Genomic DNA, 21744 nt, shown 5'->3' on the forward strand with positions numbered 1-21744 from the left:
ATGATTCTTTTATGTTGTTTAATACACACACACACACACACACACACACACAGTCTTGTTTTCCTAGCACCTACCATGACGTTGAATTCATAGCACTATTGTCATGAATAGCTTTTAAAAAATATTTTATTTACTTGAGAATGAGCATGCATGAGTGGAGGGGAGAGGCAGAGGGAGAGAGAGAAGCAGGTTCCCCGCTGAGCAGGGAGCCCGATGGTTGTGAGACGGTTGTGAGATGCAATCCCAGGACTGAGATCATGACCTGACCGGAAGGCAGTTGCTTAACCAACTGAGCCACCCAGGTGCCCCTATTGTAATGAATCCTTCTTCACTGTCTGTGTAGGGATGCTTTCCTGTATGTGCTATTTTAGCGAGTGTTGGGGGAATGGAGTTAGAGCTTCCCTTTCAAACAGTTGTGGTTTGCATTAACCCTTTATTAACAGGTGCTCTTAGTAAATTAAGGAGGTATTTACCATGAATAGTTTATTCCCATTCTGTTCTCCTCAAATGCTGCCCCCTACCCCGTTTCTTAGAGAGCTATATGGCAGTGTCATGTAGTGGAAAGGATATAAGGCCAAGGGTATGGAGACTTGCAGGTTATCCAGGAGACTAAAGAAAAGAGGTCAGTGGACTCGTTGGGGAGAGGGACCCCGGATACCTTAAAAAGTCAAATCACAATATAAATTCACACAGAATAAGTGCCAAACAAGTAGTTGGATGTGGGTACTATTGGAGGTAGGAAGCATTTTGTGAATTGGAGAATTGTTCTCATCTATCTATCTATCTATCTATCTAAGAAACTCCTCCAATGTTAGACTTCAGGATTTCCTTCAAATATGTGGCCCCAAGAAAGGTGGATTTATTTGTATATTTTTATACTTTAAAAAGAGATAAGCCAGGGCACCTGGGTGGCTCAGTGGTTGAGCGTCTGCCTTTGGCTCAGGTCGTGATCCCGGGGTCTCAGGATCGAGTCCCACATTGGGCTCCCCACAGGGAGCCTGCTTCTCCCTCTACCTATGTATCTGCCTCTCTGTCTGTGTCTCTCATGGATAAAGAAAATCTTTTTTAAAAAAGAGAAAGACAAGCCATGTATTTCTGAGAGGTTTGAATTCATTTGAAATGCACAGATTATTTCTTCTTTTAGCAAAGGCTTGCTCGCTATGGGGGAATATAGAAATGCATAAGGAAGTGAGAATGTGTACAGGAGAGGCTCACCAGTCATGAAGTGTCTGCAAAGATTTATTTTGTGTGTGTTCAGGAAGCACAATCTCTGCAGCAGTATCTACTGAAAGAGGTATTTTCAATGATTGATGGTGAGAGTAAATATTGACTAAAGCCAAAGAAAGATAAGATCAATACATATCAGGCCACTCTGTTCCCCCCACCCCGCCCCTGATTCCTCAGTCTTGCACAGATGTTATAAAAGGACATACCTTTGTAGATGCAAGTGCCTGCAAATTTAAATATATATAATATATATGAAATGGCAGCATGGTATAAATACGTCAATACCTCATTTGTTACTGAATAACTGGAAAATGATCCGTGATACATAAAAAGGGAAAATGAAGTGAAGTTCGTTCACAGGCCCCAACTTCCCTTTCTTTCGCTCTTCTCTCTTCCTCTGTGGGGCCACTGGGGGGACTTGATACCACTGGACACCCCCCCCAGGATCACAACCCATTCTCAAGAAAGGATCCAACAACAATCCACTAGCACAAAGCTAAACCATTATCTGCCTGCCCTGGCTTTTTGTTGTTGTTTTTTTGTTTTGTTTTGTTTTTACCTGCCCTGTTTTAAATTGTATCTCTAGTTTGGACATAAAAATTTTTTGTGTTATCCTGGGACATTTTCGGTGTTGACACAGCAGTGGGTACATGTAACTTTCTTGGGAGGAGGAGGTGTCTTTGAAGTGGGAGCACCTGGTGAGCTCTCACTTCTCTGTCCTTGGCATGTCTTATTTTTTATCTTATTATTTTTTAAAGATTTTATTTATTTATTCATGAGAGACAGAGCAAGAGAGAGAGGCAGAGACACAGGCAGAGGGAGAAGCAGGCGCTCCATGCAGGGAGCCCAACGTGGGACTTGATCCCGGAACCCCAGGATCACAACTTGAGCCAAAGGTAGACACCAACCGCTGAGCCACCCAGGCGTCCCAAGGATCATATTTAATATAGATCTCAGGAATATCCTTTCAAATTCGTAAAAAGAAGGATTGAATGCAGCGTGAGCTTAGCTGGGAAAAGCAGCATTTGATAGACCTGATGTTTTATTTTATCTGATTTGGATCTTGGGCATTAAAATCTAGTATCTCTTGACGTAGATGAGCGAGCAAATAGGTGAGGCAGAGTTATAAACAGTGTAAATCACATGTCTTCCTTGAAGTATGTTAAGAGGAGGAAGATGTACAGGAGAAAAGTGTGAATGTGGGCTGAGCAGGATTATAGAGAAAAGAAGCTAATTGGAGATTATCTGAAAATAAAACATCCCAGCACTCCCTGGGGAAATTAACTGCCAGATGAGAAGCATATTGTGAGAACACAATGACTAACGTTATCTTGTAAGAACAGTTATGGGATGACAGCAGTTCTTTTACTTAAAAAAAAAAAAATGAACCAATGAATCAGAGAGAAGGATAAAAGAAAAATCCATATGATAAGCACTAACCAGGATAGACACACTGCAGTTTTTTTTTGGTGGAACTAATTAAGCATCCATCTATCCTATTAGTGCCTCTCATTATCAGAAGGGCCGGGAGATATTTTTAGAGGTTATGGGTGGGGAAAGATCACTTCTGCAAAACTCTCAAAGTGATTTTCAAAATTCAGAGCAGGATTTTTAAGTTGTTTGTTTGCTACCGAGTTGCTGGAAAGGATCTGTGTCACCATCCCAGGCCGCTCTACGGATGGCCAAATAAATGTTCATACCGGAAAATAAGAAAAAAACCCTACATGGTTATATACAAAGGTTATGATTATATTAAATGTTTTCAATCAATCAAATTAAATAAATATTGGCCTTGATCGTAGCTTGAAAATGAGGCTGGTAGTGTACGAAGTGCGTAGGTGTTTAGTGAGTGTTTGCACACACACCAGGTATGTGCGAGATACAGATCTGCCCTCCTAGCCGGGGTGTTCAGGCAACCCAGCGTTCCTGGCTCAGGCTGTGGGGCTACCGCTTCAGGACTGGGCACCACCGCTCGCCCCATACATTCCCATATTCTTCAGCGTAACCCTCATCCTAAAATCGCACCAGCCTTTGGTGTCCCGGGAGAAGCTCATCTACAGGTGTTCTGTGAGTTCGCTTATCTCTCTTCTCGAAATATGCTTTGGGAGTGTGTGCTTCACGGAAACCCAGAAATCTTTTGTATGGTGAGAAAATCTCTAGCTCAGAAACATAAGCCAGCAAGTCCTCTTTCACTGGCCTTGAACTTTGGGGAAGACCAAAGAAGTGCAGTGCAGATCTGTGGGCGCCGCCACGGCTGCCAAGGAGGTGAGGGCCCACCTCTCCAATCACTTGGAGGTTGTTTCTTGTTGTGTGTCCCTGGCGTAGCTTCTGTGGATGTGGCTTCCAGAGGGCCATGCTTTTGTTTCTCTGCTGATATCAGTGTGAAGCCCACTGGCCCTGTGTGAATGAGAGTAGCTTTGGGCCCTGGCATGGTTGCAGTCCGGTGCGAGATACTGAGAACTGCCGCTCACTTTGTGTACACATGGTAGGAAAGTGGGTCTGGCTCCAGGGCTGCCATAATACCAGAAAGATGAACAATGAGTAGCTGTCACCAGGTGTTTAATCAGGTGCATACTGAAGTGTTACCTCTGCAAGCTGTAAAGGAAGTAAAGAAAACAACAACAACAACAAAAATAGACAAGAAAAGGAGGTGCCCACAGATCTTGAGGTTGAGGTCTGTGTGTCTGAGTAAAAAGGAAAAAAAAAAGTTCTGTAAGCGATTGTGACGTGAACTCCCAATTAATTGCATTGCTAGAATGTTTACTGCACTTGCCAGAAAATTCTTTTCTCCAGAGCAATTATAATAGGCTACTGTTGGCTGTTATGTTAAAGGATCCCTAGAAGCACCAGTGTTGTTTGATCAAATTGTGAGAAGCACGTTGTGTGGCAAAGAAATTGGGAGGCATTCAGTCAGTTCCTCTTTTGTTTTGTTTTGTTTTGTTTTAGAGAAAGAGAGAGCGCACAAGTTGAGGGGCAGGGGGATGCAAAGGGAGAAGGAAAGAGGGAATCTTAAGCAGGCTCCGCCATCAGCCTGGAGCCCAGTGCGGGGCTCCATCTCATGACCCTGAGATCATGACCTGAGCTGAACCAAGAGTCAGACGCGTATGCAACTGAGCCACCCAGGCACCCCTCGGTCAGTCACTCTTAAGGGAAGATGGGAAACTGAAATAAATGGCCAGTAGAAACCATAGCAACGCCTGAAATTGGTTGTCCCCTAACTAGGAGACTTCCTTGGAGGATGTAGTGTTGTTACTCGATTGAGCAGAGGGGTGAACAGCGTGGAGCTGAAATGGGAGGCGACTGTCCGAAAGCACCACCTTTCCCAAGAGCTCATAAAAGCAGGTGCTGTTGGACAGTGAGACGCATGGGGACCTCCCTTAGTCACGAGTGGCGGTGTCTGGAGTGCTGTGCGGTGCCTGCCGGGGCATGCAAGTTCCCTTCCCCTTTTCCTGGTTCCATGACTGTTGTGTTGGAGGAGGTCCCAGGCCTTCAATCCACTACGTGGACGTGAAATTCAAATTTTGAAAAGCATGTTACAAAAGCCCAAGGTTTTCCTCGGGGTGTTACTGTCTCTGGTTAAGAAAAGCTTTATTATTATTATTATTTGTTTCTTTCCCAGAGACATAGACAGTTGGGTATAAAACGAAAGGAAAAAGATCCCTCCGTGTTTGCCTTGTGGCCAGAACGTGGGACCTGCAGCCATAGAAACATCTCTCTGATCAGAGAAATGATGACAAAGCAGGCCTCTTCGCCACCTGCCCAAGGGTTAACCTTTCCCGTTGTCCCCCAGAGGCAGTTCCATCTAGTGTTGTCAACCGTGTCACTTTTGCCAGAGTGTCTCCAAACATCTGTAGGGTACGATTCAAACAGACACTGCTACTCTCACAGGAACGTGTTGTCTTTTCGGTGTCTCTTACTTCTAGGATGGCATTGGCCGTTTTATTTAGAGCAAATATTGTCATTTACCTCTCCGGTGGTGACCCTTGCTGGATCCAGAGAGCAGTGTCTTGGGGGCGCTGGTGTGGCCAGGATGGGCTCCCATGAGCTGCCGGGGGCACGTTTCCGAAGGGCTTGTGGGGTCTCCCAGAGGAAGAAGAGACTGCAGGGCAGAAGCATAGCCAGAGAAGGGCGCTGTAGGATCCCCAGCGGCCAACAAGAACCCATGGGAAAAACCACAGGGAAGCCATGGAGCCCACTCATTTCCTTTCGGGGGGCAGAGGGTAGGATGTGGGGCCACCACATCGTTAAGAAGCGTTCAGTGTCTCTCTTATCACATCTCCCATTGCATCCTGCTCCAAAGGCTTAAGTCATCTGGGGGGCCGTTAAATAAATAATAGTGCCGTTCCCTGCCCCCCCAGTTTGCACCAGTTGTTCCCTGCCCCCCCCAGTTTGCACCAGTTGTTCCCTGCCTCCCCCAGTTTGCACCAGTTGCACCAGTTGTTCCCTGCCCCCCAGTTTGCATCAGTTGCACCAGTTCCCCGCCCCCCCAGTTTGTACCAGTTGCACCAGTTCCCTACCCCCCCAGTTTGCACCAGTTGCACCAGTTGTCCCCCCCCCCCCACCACCAGTTTGCACCAGTGGAGAAACACAGCACAGAACCAGGTGCAGAAGGAAGCGCTGGCTGGTTAGGGCTGAGCTGGTGTGGGAGGCGCCGTGGATGGGCAGCAGCCCCGGGCCGGGCTCCCCCGCCTCTGGACTCGCCCTCCCTCCCTCCCTCCCCGCAGCCGTTCCAGTGCGGGCACCCTCTCCGCCAGCTGGGAGAGCCGCAGGAGAGGCGGCGAGACTCAGTTTACCTCGCCGATGACTCAGGCGTGAGGTGGGGAGCGGGGAGGCCACGCTCGGACTTCCCTCAGCTGCCGGACAGGATGCACGCTTCGCCGCTTCCAGGGGACCAGGCCGACCGGGAGGCGTCCCTCACCCCCGAACCGGGGCTTGTCCTGCTGCTGTCCCAGTCCTCGCCGTCCTGGCCGCGGCGCCCCGCGCATCGCCTGCATCGCCCCCTTCCTACGATGGGAGTATTAAAAAGTCAGAATATAATAATGTAACTCATTGTGCAAGGAGAGATTTTTAATAAGTAGATTAATACTGAAAACACAGCATTTTGATTTTATTGCGCAGATTAACACATTTTATGTGGGCAAGGTGAGAGGTTTAGGAAAACTGTTTTGTTGCAAGTAGGACATTGCACATGAGACCTTTTTCTTTTCTTATTCTGACTTACATACTGACCCTAGATGGAACGAGTATGTAGAAGTTTTGGGGCGCCTGGGTGGCTCAGCAGTTGAGTGTCTGCCTTCGGCTCAGGGTGTGACCTCAGGGTCCCGGGATCGAGTCCCACGTCGGACTCTGCAGGGAGCCTGCTCCTCCCTCTGCCTGTGTCTCTCATGAATAAATAAATCAATACCCCTTGTGGTTATTGTCTGCCCTCTGCAGAGAGTCCAGTGAAGGAGTCCTCATCTTCTAAACCACTGCGAGATTTGTCCCTTGATTCCATTCACTCCGGTTTTTCCCAACCCACATCGTGTCTTTTTCCCTGTTTACGACGACAGGTGTCGGTGCCTCGCGTCCCCGCCTGGGTCGTAAGGGTGCTGGGGACAGAATTGGTTCCTTCTGTCTCTTGTACCCCCTTCCTGGGGCTGATGGCAAGGAGAGGGCAGTGTGTCTGTAGGTGGCAGATGTGTTGTCTTGGCTGGAGCTCTCTAGCAAACAGACTCGGAGGCAGAGCTGGCCTGGGCAGGTTTTATGAGGAGCTGCCATTCCAGAAGAGCAGGGCGCGGGAGAAGGGGAAGCAGGATGGATCCACAGTCGTGAGCCACCACACTGCTCAGAGCTGCTCATGCAAACACAGCTAGGCCAGCTGTGTGACACACGTGTCTTGCAGATGGGTCATTGGAACCCGTGCCCCTCCCCATAGTCTGTCACAGGGAGGAAAGGCAAGGAATTGGTCTTTTTTTTTTTTTTTTAAGATTTTATTTGTTTATTCATGAGAGAGGCAGAGACACAGGCAGAGGGAGAACCAGGCTCCATGCAGGGAGCCCGATGTGGGACTCGATCCCAGGACCCCAGGATCACGTCCTGGGCTGAAGGCAGATGTTCAACCACTGAACCCCCCAACCAGGAGTCCCAGAATTGGTCTTTTGGCTCCTTCTTGTCTCTCCTGTGTCTCGTTGGCCAAGGTTACCCCATTGGGCTTTAAGTCCCTGCTTCTAGGTTGCGGTACCCAGCCCCTGTGGTCAGCCCGGGGTGGGGGGCCGGCAGCCCGATCCTCTGCCCCACAGCGCGGTGCTCTGTGGGAGTCCCGAAGTGGTGGGGGAGCCAGGGTGTCCACGGTACCAGTGAAGGTGGACCAGATGCCCAAGCGCTGCAGCTCTCGCCGCGCTCATCATGACAGAGACTGAGCCAGGGCCATCACCCCCAGGGAGACTGAGACATCAGGCTGTGTTAGCAGACAAGAGGGCAGAGCAAGCAGCCAGAGAACAGTGTGGGGACAGGCAGACAAATGTGGCAAAGCACATAAAGTGGGTCTAATATGCACCCAATAAATAGATATTAGCTCAATAACTAAATATCATAAATGTTTAAAAATCTTTCTTCATTTCTCTTGGCCTCGCATGTTTCTACCTTACTCGTGTTATTGATGGGCAAAGGGGGATTTAAAAGTTAACATAAACTAAATAAGTGTTGAGGGATCAGAGTAGAGGAGGGGTAAAAAAATTGTGACATCAAGGGAATCAAAGAAGGCTTTGAGCAGGAGGCGAGCTTTGAGTTGCCTTTTAAGGGCTGCAATTTTGAGGAATCATAAAGAGGAGAGAGTTAGCTGTAAAGGTCAGAATCTTAGAATCTAAGCAGAATGATAGGTTTCAGGGTAGATTGTAGACATCTGCTATGATAGTGTAGCTTCATCATTTTTTAAATAAATGCAATAACAATCCAGAAAATTGCTATTTATACTTTGGCTCATAAACCAAATTCTGGCAAAACCTAAAGGCGCCTTTTGCCTTTGAGAGTAAAAAAATTAAAGTTGATGGTATCTAGTGTTGGCAAAGAAGTGGAGAAACAATTTTCTTATACATTCTTGTAAGTGTTTAAATAATCACAGCCCTCTTGGAAGTCAGTTTGATATTTTTATTAAAATTTGAAATGCAAATTATTGACCTAGAAATTCCATTTGGGGGGAATTTATATATACATAAATGTATTTGTAAGTTTTTCATTGCAATTTTGCTTCTAGTAGTTAAAGCGAGTTGAAATGAAGTAACTGTCAGCGGTAGAATGGGTAACGGGTGTGTCGGGCAGATGATTTTCTATGTCTGTTAAAAGAAATGGACCTGTACTTTCTGGTACGGAAGGATCTCAAGACATATTAAAAATGCAAGTTGTAAAAGAGCATACATAGTATTAGCCCAGTGATATAAGAAACAATACAGAGCAAGACAAAAAAATAAGATAAAATAAAAATCCCAACCTAAGGATTGGGACATTTATTCTATTTGCTTCTGCATGTATTCCATTGCCTAATTTTGGGGGCAAAAACCCTGCAAAAGGCATCATCCTTTAAATAAGAACTGAAGTTCATCTCCCAGAAAGGGTCAGAGGAAATGTTTATGTCAATGCTTAAGAATAAGGAAGAAGAAAACAGTAGGATAATTGGGAAGGAAGCCATAGGGAGTTCTGCACCAATGACATTTCACAGAACATTTAGGATGAGGAATTCTTTTTTTATGAACTGAAGAAAGACAAATACCAACTGATTTTAAAAGGCCTTTATAGGTGGAAGCGGTAGAAAGACATGAGTATTAAAAAGTCAGAATATTATAATGTAACTCATTGTACAAGGAGAGATTTTTTGAAAGTAGATTAATACTGAAAACACAATAACATTTTGATTTTATTGCACAAAACATTAACAAGTTTTATGTGGGCAAGATGAAAGGTTTTAGGAAAACTGTTTTGTTGCAAGTAGGACATTGCACATGAGACCTTTTTCTTTTCTTGTTCTAACTTACATACTGACCCTAGGTGGAATGAGTATGTGGAAGAAGTTTCGGGGCGCCTGGGTGGCTCAGCGGTTGAGCATCTGCCTTCGGCTCAGGGCGTGACCCCAGGGTCCCGGGATCGAGTCCCACGTTGGGCTCTCTGCCTGTGTCTCTGCCCCCCTCTCTCTCTCTGTGTCTCTCATGAATAAATAAATACAATCTTTAAAAAGTCTTAAAAAGAAAGAAAAAATCAGTTTCAAAGACGTGAGGACTCCTTCCTGCCCTGTCCCCCATAGGGGCTCAAACATGTAGCCCCTCCTTCCACACTTGCTGTGACAGGACTCACCTCCCCCAACCCCTGGGGTGACTTGTTCTTTCCCTGGGCAGCTCTGCTTATTACAGAGTTCTTAGTACTCAATTGAAGTACACTCCACCTTGGGGTGGAGCGGGGGAGGTTTACCTCTAATACACATTAGAATGAGCTTTAAAAATTGATCAAGGCCCAGTCCCCACCCTGGGCACAGGGCCCAAGCATCAGCTCGTCTCTGCAAGTACCCCAGGGAGTTGCCTGTGCAGGGCGGCTGCCAACCACTGTACTCCTGGAAACCCACATCAGATTTTTAAAGAGCATACTCTCATGTTTCACCTTCATCTCTTCTCCAAGAAAATTATCTGCCAGCCTTCATGTGAATTGGCTTGTAATGTTTTAAAGCTCTGCCTGGGGCAGCCCCCGTGGCCCAGCAGTTTAGGGCCCCTTTGGCCCAGGGCGTGATCCTGGAGACCCGGGATTGAGTCCCACGTCGGGCTCCCTGCTTGGAGCCTGCTTCTCCCTCTGCCTGTTTCTCTCTCTCTATGTCTCTAATAAATAAATAAAAAATCTTAAAAAGAAAATAAAGGTCCGTCTGATGAGAATCAGCTTAGGTTGAAGTCACTCTAAGAGGGCTTTTCTTCCTAAGAAAAGTTGGGGGCATAGGGTTGTAGTGACATGATCATATTACAAGAACACACACCAAGATTTGATCGTGGACTGTTTAGTGTGTACCCATGGGCTTGCATTTTTGTATCTATACTTTAAGTTTGTTAACTTGAAATGTAGGGTCTACTTGGCTGTAGCAGGTGGACTAGAATGTAGGCTAGGACTACAGATTTGGGAGTTTTCCTGAGTTAGAAATCTATGTGATGAACAGGTTCTTGTGAGTCTGCCTATATTTTTTAATGTTTGTTGTTGTTGTTGTTGTTGTTTTAAAGCATTCTGCTTTTTGTAATGATTTAAGAACCAACCCAGGGCAGTGGCAGAAATAAGCCAAAGGTGGGACACATACCTGGCTTGGTTTAGTGGGAACTCAGTCAACCAAATATATATATATATTTTAAAAGAATGATGTAATGGGATATAACTTTTTTTTTTGGTTGTGAGTTTGGTGGCTAGAACTAGGAATTATGATATGGATAGCGTAGAATCTTGAAATCTACGCATATTATTTTATCTGGCAAGTATCCACAGTTTCTGGGATTGGTGAGGATTGGTTTTGCTTGGGGAAACTGTTAAAGTTGAAGTTCTCACCATCACAGGCATCTCATAAGGGAGCACCTAGAACAATGTGTGTATGTCTTGGGGACTACGGGCTAAGGCACTGTGCCCCCTCCAGAAAACACTGTGTTCCTGGACCCCTGGCTGGGCACTGGGATGAAGATGGGGTGATCTGGTCCTCAGGCACGATGCCTGGAGACTGGGGTGACCAGACAGATGGTGTCAGGGATGAAACGGAATTGAAAAGTGACCCAGGCATTGGATTCTGAAGAGGCCAACAGGGGGTATCAGACAGATGGGGGAAATTTGGGAGGGAAGTGTTGAGGGGAGCCCCAGGTTATTTGGGGGGGAAGCCCCAGTTTTAGTATGAGTGTGTAGGTATCACAGCTGTTAGTAGGAGGGAACTATGAGAGGCTGATTATTGAGAGTGAGTTGCAAGTTGATCTTACTTTTTTCCTGCCAGGGATGTAACATTTCACCCGGGTCTACGGAGGACAGAACATTTTTAATATTGCTTCATTTTAGCTGAAGTGGTGATAGTGGTCAGCGGCCTGGAAATCCCAACTGTGCTCTTGAATTCCTGCCTGGTGTTCACTCCCGCTTCTCGGATGAGAGGGGTCAGGTCCCTCCAGGGCGGTCTGAGGCTCTTCTGCATTTTCACCTGGCCAGGTGCTCCCATCCGGCCTCACCACGAGCTGCTCTCCGGCATCCCCTGAGCCAGAGGCTTCGGTGACCTCATTTCATTTTGTGCTGCAATTAAGGAGGCCGGAGGTGACAAGCACCTGAGGAGGGCCATGCCCCTGATCGCCACAGCTCTGTCCCCTTCTGCCACCCACCGTCATCCCAGTTAACTCCCGGAGACCATTTCTTCCTGGACGATTCCATTTCTTTTTCTTCTAATCCCTTTGAGTGTTCAGCCTCGGAGGGGGTGAGACTCCGCTCCGTGGCTCCTTTCCAGCTGGGCGCAGTTCTTAACTGCACTCAAAGCCAATACTAATTATGTTCAAAGTTTCTTATTAATAACAGAGTAAAGACATATGTGAGTGAATATTGAATATTAATTTTCCCTAATGAAAGGGCTTGGCTGTTTTGTTCTGGACGTGAAGCTGTCTTGGTATCTATGGGCCGCGCACTGGCATCGAGCCTCAGATGTCGGGAGGGGATGATGGTGCCCTCTGGCAGGAAGCTTCCAGTTTCCTGGGACAGCTTTTCCCACATTCTTGCTAAAAGCCTGCGGGTAGCTCAATGGCTTGGCAAATAGAGCAAAACCTCCTGGATTTGAACCTCTCTCGTGGAGAATCCGTGGTTGCGCTACGGGGCCACAGCAGGTTCATTTTCCCACTCCCTGTGTTTAGCTTTCCTTAGATAAATAAATGTTTAAACTACTTTGTGAATTCAATTTAGTTTAAATGCACTTAAGAGGGTGTTGGGCTCATAAAACGTTACCAGTTTCACGCGTACACAGGATTGATGCTCTGCCTAGAATAGTACCTGGCACACAATAGGCTCTTTAAGGTTTGGTTAAGGAATTCTTGAAAATTGTTAAAGCAAGTCTCTGAGTTTCTTTGCCAGGTAGCACTCTTCTAAAAAGCAAGTTTGTTATTGTTTGCACTTGAACATGACAAAATCACTTCAAGAAAGGTCCTTACCAATTTCATATGAATTGGATCAATTTATCAATTCTTGTGCAGTTTTAAAGTATCAATTGAATCTTTTTTTCCCCCTTTTTATTGAAGTATATGACCTGCAGTGTTCCATTAGTTTCAGGTGTACAATATAACGATTCAACAATTCTATACAGTACTCCGTGCTCATCAGGCTAAGTGCACTCACTCTTCATCCCCAATATATGTTAAATCAACGGTTCTCGACTTCACATTAGGAGACTCACTTAAGACCAATTAACTCTGAACCTCAGGTGTGGGTTTGGGGCACTTGGGAGGAGGTCTTAACTTTTTTTAAACAATTTTATTGATGTGTAATTAACATACAACAAACTGCACATGTTTAAAATGGACAGTCTGAGGAGTTTTGACTTACGTATTCCCCTGCCCAGCCGTCACCATAATCAAGGCAATGGCCACACTGTCTGTGGATTTCTGAGTGCCAGCAGGGCTGGAGCACAGTAGAGGCTCAAAATCATGAACTGCTTAAAGCACATCCCTTGTACTGTCTTCTCATCTTTTATTTATTTATTTATTATTTATTTATTTATTTATTATTTATTTATTTATTTATGTATTTATTTATGATAGTCACACAGAGAGAGAGAGAACGAGAGAGAGAGAGAGAGAGAGAGAGAGAGGAGCAGAGACACAGGCAGAAGGAGAAGCAGGCTCTATGCACCGGGAGCCCGACGTGGGACTCGATCCCGGGTCTCCAGGATCGTGCCCTGGGCCAAAGGCAGGTGCCAAACCTCTGCACCACCCAGGGATCCCTCATCTAATATTTAATAACCACAACAGTAATGAAAATAGTTACAATTTTCCAGTCTGGCCCATTGTCTCTTTTGAGACATAATATGACCCATTAAGACAATGAGAAACATTATTGCCTTTTATGTCAGGCTACCAGTGTTTCCCTCAGACTCTCTTTCTGCCCCAGGAAGGACTGTGTCCGCACATTAACTGGGGTTGGGGACCATTTATCCATGGGTTCTGCTCTGATATGTTCATTGGAAAATTCAAGCTTTTCACAGGAATCTGAGCTAATGTGGTGGAGGAGGCTACTCATTGCCAAGCTACAGAGGTACAGCAAGGGGTGGGGGCAGGGCTGTGAAGGACCCGCTGGGAACCTGGTGGCAAACGTGTGCTGGAGCTGCTCTGCACAGCCAACCAGCCTGAAGGCAACAAGGAAGGAGTGGAACTTTGTAATTAAATAATGTTGCATGTATCCGCTGTGTGAGAACTTTACTGGTTGTGGGGGCCTGGGTGGCTCTGTCTGTTCAGGATCTGGCTCTTGATTTCTGCTCAGGTCATATCTGAGGGTCATGACATCGAGCCCTGCATCAGGCTCTGCTGTCATCTTGGAGTCTGCTTGGGATTCTCTTCCTCTCCGTCTGCCTCTCACTAACTCATGCGTGCATGCTCTCTCTCTTTTTCTCCCTAAAATAAATAAGTAAATACAATCTTACAACAAAAACAAAAACAAAAACAAAAACCTTTACTGGTTGTTTTTCAGCCAGTGCTAGTAAAATAGCATATCTTCAGAAAATGTTGTAAAAAAGCCAAATGGAATAGCACTAATGGCCAATAGTAGGAAATTGGTTAAATGAATATGATTTATTTATATGCTAGAGTATTACCCAGACACCAAAATTGATTTTATAGGATATTTAACGACTTGGGGAAATGTTCATTTTGTGTTGTTAGATGAACAGAGCAGGTTACTAAATCAGTGCATAATTTATCACACCACTTCTGTTTTGAAAAATGTGCGTACACCGTCAACGCACATACAGAAAGAAAGAAAACACTCAGAACACGTAAGGGCCCCGACGTTGACAATTTTTATTTCCGGTGGTGGAAGAGAACACTGTCTTAATTTTTTTTTTCTTTTACTTTTCCTGTACTTCTCCTATTTTGAAAAATGAAAACACTTTTTTTTTTTTAATCAGAAAAAACCAATGCCACTAAACATCCCCTGCAGAAGTTTCCCCAGGTAAATCGAAGCCTGTCTAAAACCATCCAGTCAGAAGGAAGGACAAAGATAAAGGTCGTTAGCATTGCAGCTCCCAGCTCGTGGGTTACTGGTGGGCGCTCACGAAGTGCTTCTTGACCGAGTGAGTAACGGTGCAGCTCTGCACAATACGTAAAGCCCCGCAAGTCGGAAGGGTCTCCGTTGCTGTTTGGGGTCGTCGAAGCACGTTTGTTTTGTGTATTCTATTACAGGCGAGTTGGAGGCGGCAAGGCACTCGTGCTGGCTGGTGAAGGGTGCTGGCATTTCATTTCATTTTGCCAGACTCCAGCTGTGCTTTAGGGAGAGGCCAGCGTGGGCCGCAAATCTGCAGGTTTCTGCGTCGGGGCTGTTGCGTGGTTCTTGGAAGCTCATTTCTGGGGACTGTCCCATCCGAGGTGGGGCAAGGCCTCAGTGGGACCAGCAGCCCCGCCCGTTAAGGTGAAGCGGCTGAGATACTGCGGGGGGGGGCCCCCTGAGTCGGCCTCTGTGTCCCCGCCCCAGCCCTGTGCCCCCCACCTGCCACCTGCCACCTGCAGCTCCGCCCCCCTCGCCCCTTGTGCACCGCCCTGCTTGGCCTCTCCTGGTTCCTAGGTCTTCATATCCTAGGACTGTGCTCTGTGCTCACTTGCCCCGGCCTAAACACCCCCCCATCTCTGCTGCCCCCCCAGCGTTACAGCTCAGCTTCGCCCCTTCCTTTCACTGCCAGCGACTCCGGAGGGAAGCGGGGGACAACATCTACCACCGATCCCCCCCCCAGGTGCCTTCTCCCCGCCTCGGGGCCCCGCTGCACTTTATTGGCACTTCACAGCCTTCGTGTCAGGCACCTGCTTCTGGCTGCTAGGCCGGACTCTTCCTGCCTTTGACACATTTCTCCCTCTCCCTCTGCATTCCCAGCAGGCCCAAGAGGGAGGTTTCTAAGACTTCAGGGCATCTCTCAACTCAAGACTATGGAAAGGTTTGTAGCGTGCTTGGCTTTTCCCATGGGACTGTTTCCACTAAGTTTCCTGTGGTTTGCTTTCTTTCTTTCTTTCTTTTTTTTTAAGATTTTATTAATTTATTCATGAAAGACACAGAGAGAGAGAGGCAGAGACACAGGCAGAGGGAGAAGCAGGCTCGCTGTAGGGAGCCCGATGTGGGACTCAATCCCAGGACCCCAGGATCATGACTTGAGCCAAAGGCAGATGCTCAACCACTGAGCCACCCAGGTGTCCCTCTTTCTCTTTTTCTGTTTCTTTTTTTTTTTTTTAAGATTTTATTTATTTATTCATGAGAAACGGGGTGGGGGGGGGGAGAGAGAGATTGGCAGAGATACAGGCCGAGGGAGAAGCAGGCTCCATGCAGAGAGCCCGACGTGGGACTCGATCCCAGGTCTCCAGGATCACACCCCAAGCTGAAGGCAGCGCTAAACCACTTAGCCACTGTGGCTTCCCTCTTTTTCTTTTCTTTTCTTTCTTCTTTCTTTTTTCAAACACGAGTGTTACATCCTGATGAACAACGTATTGTAAGTTGAAAGTATCCTAAGTCTAAAATGCATTTAATACACCTAATCTACCAAACATCGCGGTTTAGCCTCTGGCCTAGTTTGCCTGTGCTCAGAACACTTACATCAGCTGGCAGTTGGGCACAATCATCGAACCCGCAGCCGACCTAGTAATCAAGTGTTGAGTAGCTCATGTAATTTATTGAATATTATACTGAAAGTGGCAGAGTGGTCACGTGGGTGCAGAATGGCTACAAGTATATGGCTTGTTGACCTTGGGGCCCACATGGTTGACAGAGCTGCGGCTCGCTGCCCAAGCATCAGGGGAGGATTGTCCCAGACATAGCATCCGGGAAAAGATCCAAATTCGAAATTTGAAGTTCAGTTTCTATTGGGTGCATATTGCTTTCATACCATCGTAAAGTCAAAAAGTCGTAAGTTGAACCATCATTGTAAGTCAGAGACTATACACACGTCAGGTCTAAGTTCAACTGGCTTTCCAACATTAACTGAAGTTACAGGGTCTTCCCAGGCTCTTGTGAGAAGGGTCTCAGGGTCTTCCCCCTCCTCTCAGAGCTTTTGTTTGTTTGCTTGCCCAGTGACATCAACAGAAATGTAAGAGATGCCATAGCACCGAGTCAGGGAGACCCCATTCAAATCCCATCTCTGACATGGACAAGCTCTCTGACTTTGGGATGCATATTGTGCCTCAATATGACCGTGCAGAAAATCAGTATAATAATGTCTGCTTTGTGGAATTATTGTAGGATTAACAGAAGCTTTGTGTAGGAATCTCTTAGCCCCTCCTCTGGGCCGAGGGAGTCACTCACTGAATGCTGGAGCACACCTCCTCTCTTCCTGGCTCCCTCCTTTCAGACCTGAAATCAGCTTCAGAACAAGGAAACTGCATTCAGGTGTGAGCGCCCAGCAGCCAGCGAGGTTGCGTGTTTCCAGTTGGATGTCCTGGCACACTGCTGTGTCACGCTTTGTGAGCCTCCCGGGCAGTCACTGTGAAATCACCAACCACAAGCGTGAGGCCATGAATGCCAAGGGTCTCTTCTCTCTGCTTTGCTTACCAGCTTGATCCGTGCAAAGAATTTGAAATATTAGAAAATATACATTGCAAGCTTTAAAGCAGCAGATGGTATTCATGTGTTGGCAGCTCTGTGCCATCAAGTGACTCACACGCCCATAGCCATGGTGGAGGGAGAGGCAAGCGCCACGTTGCCTTCTTTTCTTGGAACTGCCATGTTTTTTTCTAGTCCCCGATGCCAGTGTCTTCTCACAGGATTTGCAAGAGAAGAAAAGTCTCACTGTTCTGGAAATGCTAGAAAACGTTCCCAAACTTTCTTAGCGTCCTTCCTAGCAACAGATCCAGTGATTTCCACCACAGTTCTTCCGGGTGGCACTGCTCTCATGGTGTTTGTCACTCTTGGCCACCTACTAGCCATGCAGCACTGGGCCATTACTTTTCTTTCTGTGCCTTGTTCTCGTTTTTCTCTCCTATAGGATGGGATGATAAAATCTCCCACCTCGTACAGTTGTTATCAAATATAAGGATCGGATAAATGCCAAAAGTATCCAGTGTGCTTTCAATATATGTTGTTCTGTGGTCACCCTATCTGCATGAACAACGTGTGCATTGTTTGGTGGGGAATCACAAAGCTCACCTTTGGAGTCCTGCCTTTGCCGGTTACTAGCTGCAATGAATTACTGATAACTTACCTAACCTTACTGGAGCTTGGTTTTGATCCATAAGATGGCAAGAAAAGCACTTATTTTTCAGTGTCAAGTTAGATTACTTCTGTGCAAAATAAATCACAAAGCTCCGTACAACACAAGACGGTATTATTAGCTCTCATCTCTGTCTTTGAGCAGAATCTGCTGAGATTTAGTTGTCTCTGTGTTTCTTGGGGCTTCCAGGGCCGAGTTACTCTTGACCTCAGTGGATCAAAGAGTAACTGTTGAATGAACAGTGTAATGGCTCGACACAGCTGAGAAAAAAAGAAGTAAGCCAAGAAGGCCTCTGCGTGTTCAACAGAGAGGGCGGGAAATCTACACGCACACTCATGTGCTTTTTTTTTTTTTTTTTTTTGTAGATGGGCCCATTGGGCCCTCTGTCTCAAGATTTCCAGTCAGTCCTGGGAGGACCAGAGGTATCCAGTTGGAGCAGTGGGGATGGGTTGGGTTGCTCCGGGCAGGCACCCTGGCCACCACTAGAAACTGCAGCTTGATAGTCTGACAGCAGTGGTGCAGACCAAAAAACCAAGAAGAGCAGACACAAGAACTTAAAAAGCTCTTCAGTGTGGGGCTCTTTACTCTAAAGAGAGATCCCGTGAGGCTTACCGAAAGCTAAATTAGACAAAGCAGTTGAGATCTTTGGGGAACAATTTCACTTTGGCATGGGCAAACCAGATGACCTAAAATGACAGATTCTGCTCATTTCCATGATTGCCTCCGGGAAGGATGACGCTAACTCGGCTCTGTTTTTGCAATATGTTTCTCCAACATAACTTCTTGGTCTGCTGCACAGGTAATTATTCCAACTACAAAGTTCACATTGCCAATTATCTCAACGATGACCTAATTTTCTCTAATGATGCTGAAATCTAATTCTGGGTTTTGCCGTTTCTACCAAGTAAATGTTACAACCTTTATCCTGCAGATGAATTGCTGGGTCATGTCAGTTTATGCAGCTATTTATATCTTCAGGCGGGTTCGCCGTCAAGTTGGAGAATTGGTAATTATTAATTTTTAAGTAATGACCTTGCCACGAAAATAAATTCAGTTTTATTCATCAGCAGTTTGGTTTTTTGCTATTTTGATTACCACTCTTTGCTCTGTGAAATAGTGCCTTATTTAAAAGTCTTTTTTTTTTTTTTTGGTCATGGCATGAACATCATTCTAGGTGGCATGCTTGTCTAATTTGTCGATGGCACGAAGGTGAAAGGCATAACAGCTATTTTGAAAGGGCAGAGTGAAAAGTCGAGAACTTTTGGCAAGTTGGAATCATGAACTCCATTTAAAAAAGGTGAAATATTAATGGGGTGAAAATAAAGCCTTTACTTGGCCCTAACAGCAATATCTATAGAAAGATAAGGGAAATCTTTTTTTTTTTAATTTTTATTTATTTATGATAGTCACATCAGAGAGAGAGAGAGGCAGAGACACAGGCAGAGGGAGAAGCAGGCAGGCTCCATGCACCGGGAGCCCGACGTGGGATTCGATCCCGGGTCTCCAGGATCGCGCCCTGGGCCAAAGGCAGGCGCTAAACCGCTGCGCCACCCAGGGATCCCCAGATAAGGGAAATCTTCACTGTCAATCTGACACAAAGCTCTAAGAACGGCTGGTAAATGAGGGGCTATAATCTGAGTCCATATGGGCTGCGCATTTGAAGCTGTAGAGAACAGAGGTGCAGGGCACCCTAAGGATGAGGGACTTCCATGCAGCTTCCTTGTCAGAGTCTGGGAAGTGGGACATTATCAGGGTCGGGCCAGGAAACGTCAGGGATGCGTCTTCTCTCTCATCATCTCTCTTTCAGCCTATCTGCTTACCTCTGCGTACTCAGGAGGTTCTCCTCTGACCCCCGATGTCCTCTCCAAATCCCGGAGATGGCTGGTTTGACTTGGCTGATTATCATCTCTCTTCTTGGGCAGGACCCTGGCACAAAGCTATCTCATGGATCATCCACCAGCTTCTGTGGGACACCCCAGCATCAGATACTCACCCCTGGTCCTGTCACTGGCCACTCTGTTCCAAGCACAGCTTACTCCTGCTTTTCAGAACAGCAGGCTGTGGCTGGGAAGTTTACATTAGAATGTGAGTCTGGATAAGTCTCCAGAGGCCAGATTTGGGACCAATGAGTGGAAGCTGCAGGAAGAGAGGTTCAACCTCATGCAGAGTCCTTTGAAATGGAAAAAGCCATAGGCAGATAGGTGGTTGGATACCATGACCTTCGAGGCGCCCTCTAGTTCCCCAAATTGTGTGTTTTTATCTTTATTACCACTCTTTTATTTCTTCCCAGAAGGGTCTAATGAAAGCCATCTCTTTGCATTATTACTGGTACGAGCCATGAAGATAATCCTGCCGCTGTATAATTAGGATTTGCCTCAGGTGTCAAAAGCAGTAGTGTTTTGCCTTAGCCTCTTAAGGAAAATATATTTCATGTGTGGAATATTTGTAAATTGGATTCGATTAGAGTTAATAACAATGCCATTTAAAGAAAGGAGATAATTTACATAATTTAAATGTAAAGAGCAGCAAACTACGGCAGGGTTACTTCTCAGAGATGACTGAAGAAGAGTGTAGGGACGTTCAGTAATTTTTTTCCCAATGAGTGCTGAGTGGTGTACCAGATACCTCAGCTACGGTTTTAAACTCATATTCTTGGTGGCCTGAGTCAGTTAGGGCAGGTTCCAGTGGTGACTCTTCAGATAGCTGCCCAAGCAGAAGTCTCTAAAGTCTCACCATTCACACTCTATTAATTTGCAAGTGTGTGTGTGTTTGTGTGTGTGCGTGTGTGTGCATGTGCATGTATGGTAAAGTGTATGTTGTGTATATATGCGGTATGTGTGTTTGTATGTGTGTGGTGTGTGTGTTATGTGTGGAAGTGCATGTGTATGTGTGTGGTGTGACTGTGTATGTGTGGTGTATATGTAGTGTAGGTGTGTATGTGTGTGCTGCGGCATGTATATATGTAGTATGTCTGTGGGGTATTTGTGTATGTGTGATGTATGTGTGTGGAATGGATGGTGTGGTACTCTGTGTGGCATGGTGGTTGTGTGATTGTGTGTGGTGTGTGTATATGTATGGCATGTATGTAGTATAGGTGTGTATGTGTATGGTGTGGTGTGTGTGGTGTATTTGTGTGTATGTGTGTGGTGTATGTTTGTGGTGTGTGTGGCATGGTGGCTGTGCTTGTGTGTCTATGATGTGGTAGTACGTGTGGCCTGCTAGGTGTGGTTGTGCGTGTGTGTATGTGGTGTGTATATGGTGTGGTTGTGTGTGTGTGTGTGTGTGTTGTGAAGGGAGAAAAAAATCATTCCATAAAATGTTAATCCTCTCGCAAAGAACAGAAATTAGTATTTAATCAGAAAATCTGAAAGCAGCAGGAGGACTCTAGGATGCCTCTGGTTCCACTTTCCAATGTGACAGTGCGCGGTGACAAAAAAAAAAAAAGAAAAAGAAAGATGAAGCAGACACAGAGCGGAGTAGCCTTGCCTCCAGCTTTCTGTTAACTATATTCCCGCTGGGAAATACATGGGTAGGAGAGAAATGAGCTCTGTTAAAATTCTGGTTCCCCCTTTCTGGAGACAAGACTAGTAAGCTCACTTGGCTTCAATTTCCTCATTTATAAATTATAAGCAAACTATTATAATACTAGTAGTCAGGTCTGAGAATTTTGTGAGGATGGAAGCGCTTCTTAGCACAAAGTCTAGCTCACATGAAGTGCTGTAACTTAGCTACTAGGATTCTTCTTTATCCTTATTCTGTAAAGGGTGGGAGCCCAGAGAGCCGATGGCACCTGTCCCTAGTCAAGGGCGTGGCTCCTGTCTGCCTGTCTGGCCCAGCCTGAGAAAAACTTGTGTCCAGCCCCCGCTCAGGACCCGACTTCATCTCCTCCCCGAGACTTGATTCCATCCCAGGGGTGTTCTTTTGCTTGGACTTTGCCTGTGTGCCCGTACTTCTCAGAGCCTCGGGCTCCTCTTCTTGAAAATTGGGGCACTATTCAATAGGGCTTTAAACTTTGGATACTATTAATTAAATTAAATTTATTTATTCATGGACACACAGAGAAGCAGAGACATAGGCAGAGGGAGAAGCAGGCTCCATGTGGGGAGCCCCATGTGGGA

General features: G+C 46.1%; 1 protein-coding gene and 1 long non-coding RNA gene across 2 annotated transcripts in view; one reads left to right on the forward strand and one right to left on the reverse strand.

The window, feature by feature from the left end:
• The window catches only part of NRCAM (neuronal cell adhesion molecule), a 275473-nt gene that overhangs the window by 39848 nt on the left and 213881 nt on the right, over nucleotides 1-21744 (forward strand).
• LOC119864172 lies at nucleotides 2083-6148 on the reverse strand. The gene is made up of 3 exons (XR_005373149.1): nucleotides 6021-6148; nucleotides 5194-5326; nucleotides 2083-3822 (listed from the first exon to the last, which is right to left on the reverse strand). It is a non-coding gene; the product is annotated as an uncharacterized LOC119864172 (long non-coding RNA).

Source organism: Canis lupus, chromosome 18, assembly GCF_011100685.1.
Source record: "Canis lupus familiaris isolate Mischka breed German Shepherd chromosome 18, alternate assembly UU_Cfam_GSD_1.0, whole genome shotgun sequence".
NCBI classification, from domain to species: Eukaryota; Metazoa; Chordata; class Mammalia; order Carnivora; family Canidae; genus Canis; species Canis lupus.